We start from the raw sequence: 12,145 nt of genomic DNA, 5'->3' as shown, positions 1-12,145 counted from the left end.
GGGCCACCCTCTATTAAGTACTTGGAGTGAATATACTATACTGTCTCCTCTGGTCAACTGGACAGACAAGCAAAAAGAAACTATGAAATGAATGTTACTGGATCAGAGAATTTATCTCCATTCCTATTGTGCAGATATGACAGCACAGGGCAATCCAACTGTAAAGGCTGGGGGTGGGGCCACTCCTTCCTTATCCCAATTACGGACTCTGGTGCCACCCAGTGGCTCATCTGTACCCCACCATGCTAGCAATGCAATAATATAAAGAAACAATGCTGTTTGAGGACCAATATAGGTCTGAAACTTGAGAAATAAATTAGGGCCACAGATACAGTCTTATTATTTCTAGACAGAGCTTCAAAATCAAATACATCATAAACATATACCTCATTAATAAAACAAAAGAAAGACAGCAGGAAGCCCTGGTGGCACAAGTGGTTAAGTCTCAGCACTATGAAGCTATCAGCAGCCACTACAGCACTAGTTCGATACCCAGCCAGGGAGCTACCGACATGGCACAGCAGACCTCTCCTGTCCCATCCGCTGCTCCCCTCAGCAGTGTATTTCAGTCAATCCGCCTGTTCTGCTCCCCACTCTATTGCTGGTGAGTCCTCTCACCCCCTGCACCACTGGCCTACACTCCAGCTCTTGTATGCATAAATAAGTAAACTAAATCTTTTAAAAAAAGAAAAAGGAGCAAGCAAAGCTCTGAAACACAGGCCAACGAAGGACTCATGGGGAATATCTACCTTCTTTATGAAAATGAAAGAAAGACAGAGAAATGCTCCGGTATAAAGAATAATGACAGTTAAGTGCCTTGGAAGTCAAAAGATAAAAAAGTCTAAAGAAGTTGGAGGTGGACTAAGTTTCAAACACTGCAGAAAAGTGCATACTGAGAAAAGGCTGCAAGAGTCACAATAATTTCTCATAGAATAACCTCAGGTATTGAGTGAGAATGTCAATTTTCTCCCTATTCAAGGATCACATAACAAAAGGATTCAGCTGTCCTGCAGTTATGTCCATTAAAACGATCTCTTTAAAAAACACATTTAGCTGACCAATTAAACATAACTGAGATCCATGTTTAAACAATTCAAAAATGTTTCCATACATATTGTCATTTGGACACATCTTTCACACTTTATGCACACTTTTGTAAGTACGTAAATACTGAATTGTACCTTTCAGTTTATGTGCTTCATTCTTTGGCACCAAAAAGGCCCATTTTTTAAAAAGACAGCATATGGTATAAGAGAAAGAAAATGGCTTTGGTGCCATTCAGACCCGGTATATATTCCACTTCTACCATCACCTGTTTGAGTTTCAGTTTCTTCTTTTGTAAAATGGGATAATACCATTACCCTGCAAAAGCTGATTTGGAGGATTAAAGACAACATATGCAAAGAGTCTGCTGTACATGGCAAGCATTATTACTGCTTTCCTAGCTTCTCATCTCTGGTTCCAGACTACACTTCCTAGAGAAGCCTGCACTTCTACATCACCAACAATGATCTTCCAAACACTGTACACAACTTAGGACACTGTTCCCAGTCCATGAAATCTGCTTACCTGTTTCTCACTAGCTTTCCAGATGGATAAGAAAAACCAGTATCACAATAAAAAAAGAAAAACCACTAACCCAAGTAAATAGGTGAGGCAAGAACAGATGTTTCACATTAGTACATGGCCAGACCTCCTCAAACAGCATCCTCAGAGGATAAAACCAAACACCTAAATTCTCAGATACAATGATAAAAAAACTTTAGACATACTATGTTTTGTTAGTAAGATGTCATCTTTGTGATATTAATTACTCCCCATGCCCCATTGGCAAACCTGGGTCAGACTCAGTTCATTAAATACTTATAGCCTGCACATTTCTGAGTTAAGATACTATTTGAGAAATTGGGCTTTTGGCCCAGAAATTATGTCCTGTTGAGGTAGAGATAAAAGCCTAATATAAAGGAGTGATCAACTCATAACATTCATCACACAATAATTTCTGAAGACCTTTCAAGGACTTTCTCCAACAAGAGAATGACTGAATCAATAAATAAAAATAGGGGGCCTCCCTGGTGGCGCAGGCAGTTGAGCACAGTGCTGTGAAGCTGTCTGCAGCCTCTGCAGTGCCAGTTAGAACCCTGACAGCCACGGAGATACCCACATGGCATGGCAGACCTCTCCTGTCTCACCCACTGCTCCCCTCAGCAATGTATTTCATCAGTCTGCCTGTTCTGTTCCCCACTCTGTCTCTAGTGAATCCTCTCACCCTCCTGCACATCTGGCCTGAACCCCAGTTCTTGTATAAATAAATAAATCTTTTAAAAATAAATAAATAGATAAATAAAAATAGGTAGGTAGCCCCTTTTTCTGATCCACTTTATAGCAATGAAGTTTCTTGGGTATATTCACTAAAATGAAAGTTAAATTTTCAATTTTATGCAAAGTTAAGACAAAAAGCACTGACAACTGGCTGTGAAATTAAGATGTACATAGTAACTACCCTTCAAGTCTGTTGCTAATTCAATTCTTTTAGTTGCCTGGTTGCCAAATGGATGAAGGTAAATAACAGATTATTTTGGTTCAATGATAATCTGCTTTAAAAATGAAAAAGGTGGGCCTGCTCTGGTGGCACAGCGGTTGAGCGCTGGGCTGCAAAGCTGCCCGCAGACTCTGCAGCACGCCAATTCAAACCCCGGCTGCCAGCAAGGGTCCCACATGGAGCAACATAACCTCTCCTGCCACGCCCGCTGCTCCCCTCAACAGTGTATTTCATCAGTCTGCCTGTTCTGTTCCCCGTTCTAGTGAGTTCTCACCCTCCCGTGCTTCTGACTGTACCCAGTGTTTGTATAAATAAATAAATCTTCAAAAAAAATTAAAAAGGTAATTCCATCTTTTTTAAACTAAAGTTAGTTAAAAACTAACTTTAACACCAATGGTATGCAATAAAAAGCTGTCTGAATGACTTTGTATTTTCTAATCGAGACATTTCTTAGACATATCAAGAATAACTTCCCTATAGCATTGATAGAAACAAAACAGAAAATAAATCCACCACCTTAAAACGAAGCTTAACAAGTCACTTTATGAGTATAACAGCCTGAGAGAATACAGGATCCAGAGAGGGGAACTGAAAAACTCAGTTTCCCACAACTTGGTACACTTCTACCCAATGTCTTCTTTTAGAGTCCACTGGCTTCTGAAATGCCAGTATTGTTTTAAATTGGTAACAAAAGCCTGCTTTCTTTTAATTCTCTGGGAAGACAAATTTGGGTCTTAGGTTGACCAAGTCTATCCTAAGGATTGTGCTACTGGGACTGATTTAATAGACCTCTGGATAAGAGGTTTTGTTTATTTCTTAAACAAAACTCTGAAGTAAAAAATATCTTCAGAAAGGTAAGAATTTTACAGTTGCGGTCAAAAAGAATACTGGAATATTGATTCACTGTATACATGAATGTCACCTGAAGCATAACACATGAAAACCTTGAGAGAAAGAGGGGATTCTTACCCAGCACATGGAAGAATAACCAACAGTCAAAGGTATACCTCTTTCAACATACTTCCTTTTCTTCCTCCCACTTTCCTCCACTCCTCTCACCCAGCAGAGCTCCAGATCTCATAAAAAGACAAATTAAAAAAATACAGCCCACCTTACCAACCTATACCCAAGAGTCTTTCTTTCAATACAGAATTTCAACCCTGAAGGGTAAAAATGAAAACTGGTCAACTCCAAGTTCATCACCAGCCCAAATGCATACAGTTGCTTTGATCATTATTAACATTTTCTTAATTTCCATGTGTCTTTGTCTCCCTCCCAAAAGATCTGGAAGTCAACAGAGAAGGCTAAAAAGTTTTCATCTGTGCTAGTCCAACTGGGGAGATGAAATAAGAAATTCTGCATTCTGAATTCCCAACCAGAGCTGCTCCACAAAGAAGGACCTTTTCAGGGTCCAGCTTTTTTTTTTTTTTTTTTTTTTGGTGGGACCCTCGCGAGCGGCCAGGGAATGAACCGGCACCGCAGAGGGTCCAGCTTTTTGATAATTTGTTGATGGAGATCACTGAAGAGCCCAACAGCTTGGAAAAATGTACTCCCTTTTTGACACTGCCCCATGCTGCTGAATACACAGGAGATTCCTCTGCTGACCAAGAATTCTTCAGCTAGAAAAGAGCAGCCCATATACTTTTTAACTCCAAATTTATCACTGGGTCCTAAATAGTTGGAATTCTGAGGTGGACTGAACACAGACACCACCTGAGGGCAGCATCACTTATCAATCCCCAGTTTTTCAAGCAGGGGAATATTTTCTTCTAAAATAGCAGGAAACAACTACCCAACGCCCTAAGCTGGGAATAGACTTGATTTGACAAAAGGCTGAAGAGAACTCAGGCAAACTAATTCTCAACTTTTAACAATGTAAGAAACATGATCCACAACACACAAACAAATGAAGAAAGAAAGGAGACACATTAAGTTCAGGCCTAACTGGAGACATGTGAAATACAAGCCACAGTTGAGGACAGAAAGTCAAGATGCCCGCAGCCAATTAAACTTGTAAAAGTAATTTAACCAGGGGTAGACACCACCCCAACTCTTCGGGAAACTGCGGTAGGAATTTTGACTTTAAGTGTTCAGCACCTGAGCAACAAAGTCCATCTGGAACTCGGAAATTTCAATGCCTTCATCTCCTACTCACCTTTCCTTCTTTACCACTGAAGTAGGGCCGGGCTGAGCTGCTGAGAAAATAGGTCCGTAGAGTCACTGAAGGACTGAGAAAAGTTACAGTTTAAGTGGAAAAGGTTGCTCTTCTACTAAATTTAATTTAAAAAAAAAATACCCATCATGACATTTTCGGCCTCGTAAAAACTATTTAAAACCAGACTAATTTACCTAATTTTGACTACTAAGTACCCGACATAGTTAGGAACTCTCCCGGTTGCATGAAAACGTAAAAAGAAAACCCTGCGCCTTGGACTAACCCTCCCCCATCCGCTCCACCCGCGGCAGCCCAGTGGGAACCGAGCTGACGGCGGCGACTGCGTCCAGGCGGCAGGTCACAGACCCCAGACACAGCCGCGAGCGACAAGTCCCTGCGCCAGCTGCTCCCAACGACCGGACCCAAGGGCCGCCCTGCGGGGTCCCGGAAGGTCTGGACGCGGAAGGAGGGGTGCCATCAGAGGACGAGCCGCCGACAACCGACTCAGGGCCCCCGGCTTCGGGCTCGCGGGGCCGGCCGAGTCCCCGGTGGGGGAGGGGCGCCGCGGGGTCGGGGGCACGCGCTCCAAGCTGGGGCCGCACGTCCCTTCGAGTACAGGGCGGACTCTCGGGGCGGGCCAGGGCGGGCCCGAGAAGGACGGCCAGGGTTCCCGGAGGCGTCCGGGACGGGGGAGGGGGAAATGAGCCAGGGGAGCGGGGAGAAGGGTCAGAGCCATGCTCAGAAGAGGGCTGGAGGAGGGGGCAGGCCGGTCGGGCCGGGACACGGACCGGGTAGGGCGGGGGATCCGGCCGGGCGGTTACAGGCGCCGTAGCAGGCGGGGCTGGGCAGCCCACTTCCCGTTTCGAGTCCTCCTTCTGCCAGCGGCCGCTCCGACTGCCCCAGGCCCAGCTGCCCGGTCCTCCGCCGCCGCCATCTTACACTGGCCCGCGGCCGCCGCCTCCGCGCCCCGCGCCTGCGCCTGCGCCACCGCACTTTGCGGCCGGTTTGCGACGCCGCGCCGCGGGGGCGGGGCGTGCGAGCGCGAGCGCCGCTGGGGTGCGGGGCCGCTGGGGTGCGGGGCCGCTGGGGTGCGGGGCCGCTGGGGTGCGGGGCCGCTGGGGTGCGGGGCCGCTGGGGTGCGGGGCCGCTGGGGTGCGGGGCCGCTGGGGTGCGGGCGCGCGCGTGCTCCGTTCTGACTGTCCCGCAAGTTGTTTCCTGGAGGCGGCGGGCGGCAGCGCGTCTGCGACGCCTTCCTCACACTCTCTTTTGAGGACCCTGTTTGCTGACAAGTTTCTGTGACCTGTAGACCTGCTCTCCAAGAGCGCCTTCCCTGCTCTTTAAACGGGGCTAGAGAGGTCGGGGTGCAGTTTCCCCGGAAGAGACGCCCAGAAGGTCCCCAACACCGCGCAGCGAGGGCTCTGAAGCGGGGAGGCTACCCCACTTTTGAAGCCCGGGGTGAGCACAGGCCCCACAGCTGACTTTCTGCCAGTTGATGTCCCGCTGGATAAACACGGGGCATGCAGAGTGATGTTTATACGGAAAAGTTGTAACGTTAATCGATGCCTTTGGTCCTCGTTCTCCCTCTGTGAGTTCCTAGGCTATGTGTTGTCAAGAATTTTCTGGGGAGAGTTACCTTGTAGAATGAAAGTCAAGGGGCCTCTTTGGTGGCGCAGCGGGTTGAGTACCGCGCTGTGAAGCTGTCCCCAGCCTCTAAAGCACGGGTTCGAATCCCGGCCGGCCAGGGAGATACCCCCATGGCGCGGCAGACCTCTCCTGTCTCGCCCGCTGTTCCCCTCAGCAGTGTCTTCGGTCTGTCTGCCTGTTCTGTGCTGTCTCTGGTGAATCCTTTCACCTTCCCGCGCCTCTGACCTGTACCCCAGTGTTTGTATAAATAAAAAGTATTATTTTAAACTAATAGAATGTAAGTCAAGTCTTAGTATTTCCTCACTCAAAACTTCCCAAAGCTTCCCATTACATAGTAAAAAGAACAAGATGATCACAGTGCCACTAAGGAAGACCCTCACGACTTGCTTAACTCTCCCCCACGATCTGTTTCTGCTCTATAGGCCTGGCTGACACTCCAGAGGCGTGTTTCAGCAGCTGGGCTTTTGGCCTGTTTAAGATCTTTACCAGACTTGCTCTCTCCACTCAATCAAATCTCTTAAATGCTGCTTATTTCAGTAGATCTGCCTGTTTAAAAAAAAAAAAAAAAAAGAATAAAAATATTTAAAAAAATTAAATGCTACTGTCTCAGAAAGGCAGCTCTTGACCATTCCAGCAAAATTGGTACCCTCCACCAACATCCTGGCTTTGCATTGCATTGTTTTCTTTATAACTTTTTTATCATTAACATTTAATCTCTTAATTATATATTTGAGATCTGACTATCTAGAATCTAAAGTCTATAACGGCAGGAACTGTTTTTTTCATCTTTGTGTCCTCAACACCTAGAAGAGGTCAGAGTACAAAGCAGCTCTCTAATGCACTGCCATTCTATTCATTAATTCATTCACTACATCAACCATTGGATTCCTATACATGGGAGGCCCTATTCTAGGTGCTGGGGCTGCAAACTAAGATTCCTGAATTCATAGATCCTATTTATTGGGAGGAGAAAGGGGTCAGGAAGGGGAAGGAGATGATGCAACAGATTATGGTGTTATGTTACATACCGTAAAAAAAGCAGAGTAAAAGTGGGTTATCTGAGTAGGTGTGATCTTTTACATAGGAAAGGTCCATCTGCTGAGGTGACATTTGAAGTGAGAGTGACTCACACAGTCTAAAGAACCTTCCAGGCAGAGGGAACAGCAAGATAAAAAGACCTGCTGCTTGAGTGTGCTCAGTGTATTCAAAGAACAGCAAGGAATCCAGTGTGTCAAAGAGCAAGTAGAAATTTAGTTTAGAGAAATATAATGGCTGTCAGATCACTTCAAACTTGCCCTTAGGAGAGGACATTGTCTTTTATCCTAAGAGTGCTAGGAAGCCATGGAAGATGTTAAGAGAGACTTGATCTGATTTGTAAATGAAGAGATTCACTTGGGTTGATTCTTTAACTGCCTGTAGGAAGGGAAAAAAGCTGAAAAAACAGGAAGCTATTACAGAGGATAATGTGAGATTAGTTACAGGGCAAATGGGAGGATTCAAGATGTACTTGGAAGGAGGAGAAGGGGATTTGCTAATGTATTAAATATGGGGTACAAAATAGAAACAACAATCTAAGGTTTTTTCCTTACTTTTTTTTAATTTTTGTATAATACTTGATTTCTCTGCTCATGTGGTCCCTATACATCTCCTGCCAAATCACCCATGAACCTGAACGAACCATCACCATAGTCCTGTGTGCTCTTCCCTATTTTGACCCATGTCCCTCCCCCTCCCCTGCTATATACCTCAGATCTATAAGTTGCCTGCAAGTTTTGTCTCTCTTTTTTTTTTTTTGACCCTTTTTCATTTTCACTATATTCCTCCTGTATGTGAAACCATCTGATATTTTTTTTCCTTCTGACTTACTTCACTGAGCATAATCCCTTCTAGCTCCATCCAGGTTGATGGGAAAATGGGCCTCACTGGTGGCGCAAGGGGTTAAGCATAGCACTATGAAGCAATCCGCAGCCTCTGCAGCTGGAGTTCAATCCCTGGCCAGCCAGGGAGCTACCCACATGGCGCAGCAGACCTCTCCTGTCTTGCCCGCTGCTCCCCTCAGCAGTGTATTTCAGTCAGTCTGCCTGTTCTGTTCCCCACCGTCTCTGGTGAATCCTCTCACCCCTGCACCTCTGGCCTTTACCCCAGTTCTTGTATGCATAAAAAAATAAGTCTATTAAAAAAAAACCATGTTGCAAATTGCATGACTTTATCTTTTTGATTGATTGTTGAATAGTATTCCAGTGTGTATATATACCACATTTTCTTGATCCAGTCATCTGGTTTTGGGCATTTAGGTTGTTTCCAGATCTTAATCTATGTTTTTTTTTTTTTAACATGAGCATCAAGAATTGCAATGGGGAGTGTTAGAGGAGGCAGAAGTTTTTTTGCGGGAAATGTCCAGATCTGTTTTAGGCCTGTTCAGCTTTAGGAGATACCTAAATTTAGGAGATACCTAAATTTCCAAATGCAGCTACTGAGTAAACAAATACTATAAATTTGGAGCTTATTAGAAGGGGCAATTGTTAGTATGAACTGGGAAGTCGTTAGGTATAAAAGGTACCATTACCAAGTGGAGAGCCCTGTTAAACAGGAACAGTCTATAGACTGAAGCCCTGATCCTGAGGTGATCCAACTAGCAGAGGTCTGAAAGAAAATACAGCAAAATTTATTTAAAAGGTATTGATTTAAAAGTAACAACTAGGGCCTCCCCAGTGGCGGGGCGGGTTGAGGACTGCGCTGTGAAGCTGTCTGCAGCCTCTGCAGTGCGGGTTTGATCCCGGCCGGCCAGGGAGATACGCACTTAGCATGGCAGACCTCTCCTGTCTCTCCTGCTGCTCCCCTCAGCAATGCCTTCTGTCTGTCTACCTGTTCTCCCCCCCACTCTGTCTTTGATGAATTCTCTCAGCCTCCTATGCCTCTGTCCTGTACCCCAGCTCTTGTATTGCTGCACCTCCCCCTGCAGTGACCTTTAGGGCTAATGGCTTTCGCCATGGTCCCTAGGTCCGACTGGGCAAGGAACCAGGCGCAGGGGAGTACAGCAAAGTTCCCTGAAAACATAGATAAGACAGATGCTTATCAAAAGATAACGACCACCAGGAACCACTACAAGAATGCTACTTCAAAAAACCTTATCTCGTCTTTCTAGAACTACAAACTTTATTCCCTTATTGTCTTTCTAAACTTCCTTCTTTCTTCTATAAAGGTCATTGGTTGTTAATTAAAAAAATCATATGAAATCCTTAACATAAGTCTGACTCAAATGAAACATTACTAAACCCTGTAATAATTAAAATATAGTTTAGGTAAAAAAGTAGTTAGTAAAACAAAAAATGTGATTATATAGTTTAAAAACAAAACTAATGGTCTATCTACTTAGGAATGAGGCTAGGTCCAGATGTAAATCACTGCCCTGTCAGTGATAAGCTAAACCCATGAGCAAGCTGATTTCGTTGATATTCATTGTTCCTATGCTTTTAGAAAACATATATATACTGGTCACAAACTCAAAGAGAATTACACTCAGATTTACACTCTCTCTTGAAGTGTATCTGTTTGTCATTTCTTTTGCCGACTCCCTGACCACCCTGTGTGTTTCTCTCAACCCTGAGATAGCCTCATCGTCTACTGCTGTGCTGGCCCGCGGCATTGTATAAATAAATAAAGCTTTAAAAAAAAAAAGTAACAACCAACCTTTTTTGTTTTCATTTTTAGAAGTTGTGTAATTTGACCTAGTTATGATGCATTTTTCATTTTAAAATTTTCAGCACTACGAAGGTATCAGCAGCTACTGCAGCATGACTTCTATCCCCAGCCAGGGAGCTGACCCTCATGGTACAGCAGACCTCTCCTGTCTTGCCCATTGCTCTCCTCTGCAATGTATTTCAGTGGAACTGCGTGCTCTGCTCCTCACTCTGTCTCTGGTGAATCCTTTCACCCCCAACCCCCATGTCTGGCCTACACCCCAGCTCTTGTATGCATAAGTAAATCTTTAAAAAGATGAGTGAAAATTGACCACTGGATTTGAAAGCATGGAGGTTATTAATGGCCTTCACAAGAGTGATTTGAGTGGAGCTATAGTTTGGTTATGGTGCTCATTGCTTTGTGGACACCATTGCTATTACTACCAACTCTTTATTTTGGACTTTTTTTTTGGTCATTTTTTGGGTTTTTTTTTTGTTTGTTTGTTTTTTGCGTGGAAGAACTGGGGTGTAGGCCAGACATGCAGGGGAGTGAGTGAAAGGATTCACCAGAGCCAGATTGGGGACAACAGGCAGATCTACTGCAATACACTTCAAGGGGAGCAGCAGCGAGACAGGAGAGGTCTGCTGTGCCATGTGTGGGTTAGTTCTCTAGCCAGGCATCTAACTCAGGCCATTGAAGTGATAGCACTGACAACCCCTATGCCACCATGTTGTAGAGCAACCCCGATACAAAACGGGGTGCCTGACTGGGTCCTCACCCGCGCGCTTAAAAGGACTTATCAATGCTCTACTGCAGGCACACGTGAAGGGTTAATAAAAGGTTTATTTACAAGGGAAGGGGAAATGAGGAAATGTACAGCTCTGGGAGAAAAGTGGGAGACAAAGTTTTAAATGAGTCCTACCCGATCCGCCGATCAGGAATCCCAAAATGGCGCTCTCAGAGTTGGCCACCAGCCAGGAGCCGTGAAGCCAGGAGGCGAGCGATCATGAGCCAGCGAGAGAGCCCAAGGCCCACGTGTTTGGTTTTTATATCCAACCTGGCTACCCAACTCCACCCTCAGGTCCCAGCCACCCTCCCTTGGTGGTGATGGGATTTGTCTTTCCCAATGTCTTGATGGCTTTAGTCTGGAGTGGGGGTGGGGTCCACAAAGCCTGTATGGGATTAACTCAGGACATCATTTCCCCCTAATAACTAGGGAGGTCCCATTTTGGACTTTATTACATTTGAGGTTATGATGGTCATTACCCTTCTGGATATTCAATCCCACTTATTTTTCTAACACTATACTCCATAGTTCTATTTATGTCTCTCTTAGTGTTATGAGCTTCTCATCCTTTTCATTCATAAGACCAAAATGATCTTATCCAGCCATCCTCACATTTTATTATTTTTTTATTTATTTATGCATGCAAGAGCTGGGGTACAGGCCAGATGCGCGGGAAGGGGAGAGGATTCACCAGAGACAGAGCAGGGAACAGAACAGGCAGACCGATGAAATACACTGCTGAGGGGAGCAGCGGGCAAGACAGGAGAGGTCTGCTTCGCCATGTGGGATTCTTGCCCGCCAGTCGGGATCAAACCCACGCTGCAGAGGCTGCGGACAGCTTCACAGGGCGGCGCTCAACCTCCTGCGCCACCAGGGAGGCCCTCATCCTCACATCCTCATGTTTTAAACCACCATCTATGGAGGACTTCCAAGTCTTTATTTCCAACCCAGTCTTCTTCAAGATTTAGACTTACATACCAGATAATCATGGCACTTTGTAAAAAACAGCTTTATTGAGATGTAATTTACATAGCATAGAATTTACCCATTTAAGGTATATAGTTCTATGACTTTTAGTGTATTCACAGATACATCACTACAATTTTCAACCATTACTGTCACCTCAAAAGAAACTGCTCTTTAGCTGTCACCTTTCTGTCCTCTCTGGTCCTAAGAAGCTATCAATCTACTTGTCTATACAGACGTCCCTCTTCTGCACTTTCCTATGAAAAAGCCAGTGTGACTGGCTTCTTTCACTTAGCATGTTTTCAAGGTTCATCCAAGTTGTATCATGGATCAATTCCTCATTCCTTTTTATAGTCAAATGTCCCATTGT

The 12,145-nt window shown here is 44.9% G+C and overlaps 1 protein-coding gene across 4 annotated transcripts in view; it reads right to left on the bottom strand.

Annotated features, from left to right (window-relative positions):
• The window catches only part of DCAF8 (DDB1 and CUL4 associated factor 8), a 41,310-nt gene extending 35,669 nt beyond the window's left edge, over positions 1 to 5,641 (bottom strand). Inside the window, exons 1-2 of one of the 4 annotated variants that reach the window (XM_037506671.2) lie at positions 5,486 to 5,641; positions 4,698 to 4,770 (exon numbers count right to left, since the gene is read on the bottom strand). The gene's annotated coding sequence lies outside the window, so the exon portion shown is untranslated. The other 3 variants (XM_037506673.2, XM_037506674.2, XM_037506672.1) reach the window with 3 other exon arrangements.
• Positions 5,642 to 12,145: the final 6,504 nt, after the last annotated feature.

Source organism: Talpa occidentalis, unplaced genomic scaffold (assembly GCF_014898055.3).
Source record: "Talpa occidentalis isolate TD23 unplaced genomic scaffold, MPIMG_talOcc4v2.1 talOcc4.12, whole genome shotgun sequence".
NCBI classification, from domain to species: Eukaryota; Metazoa; Chordata; class Mammalia; order Eulipotyphla; family Talpidae; genus Talpa; species Talpa occidentalis.
This window is presented reverse-complemented; position numbering and strand designations above follow the sequence as displayed.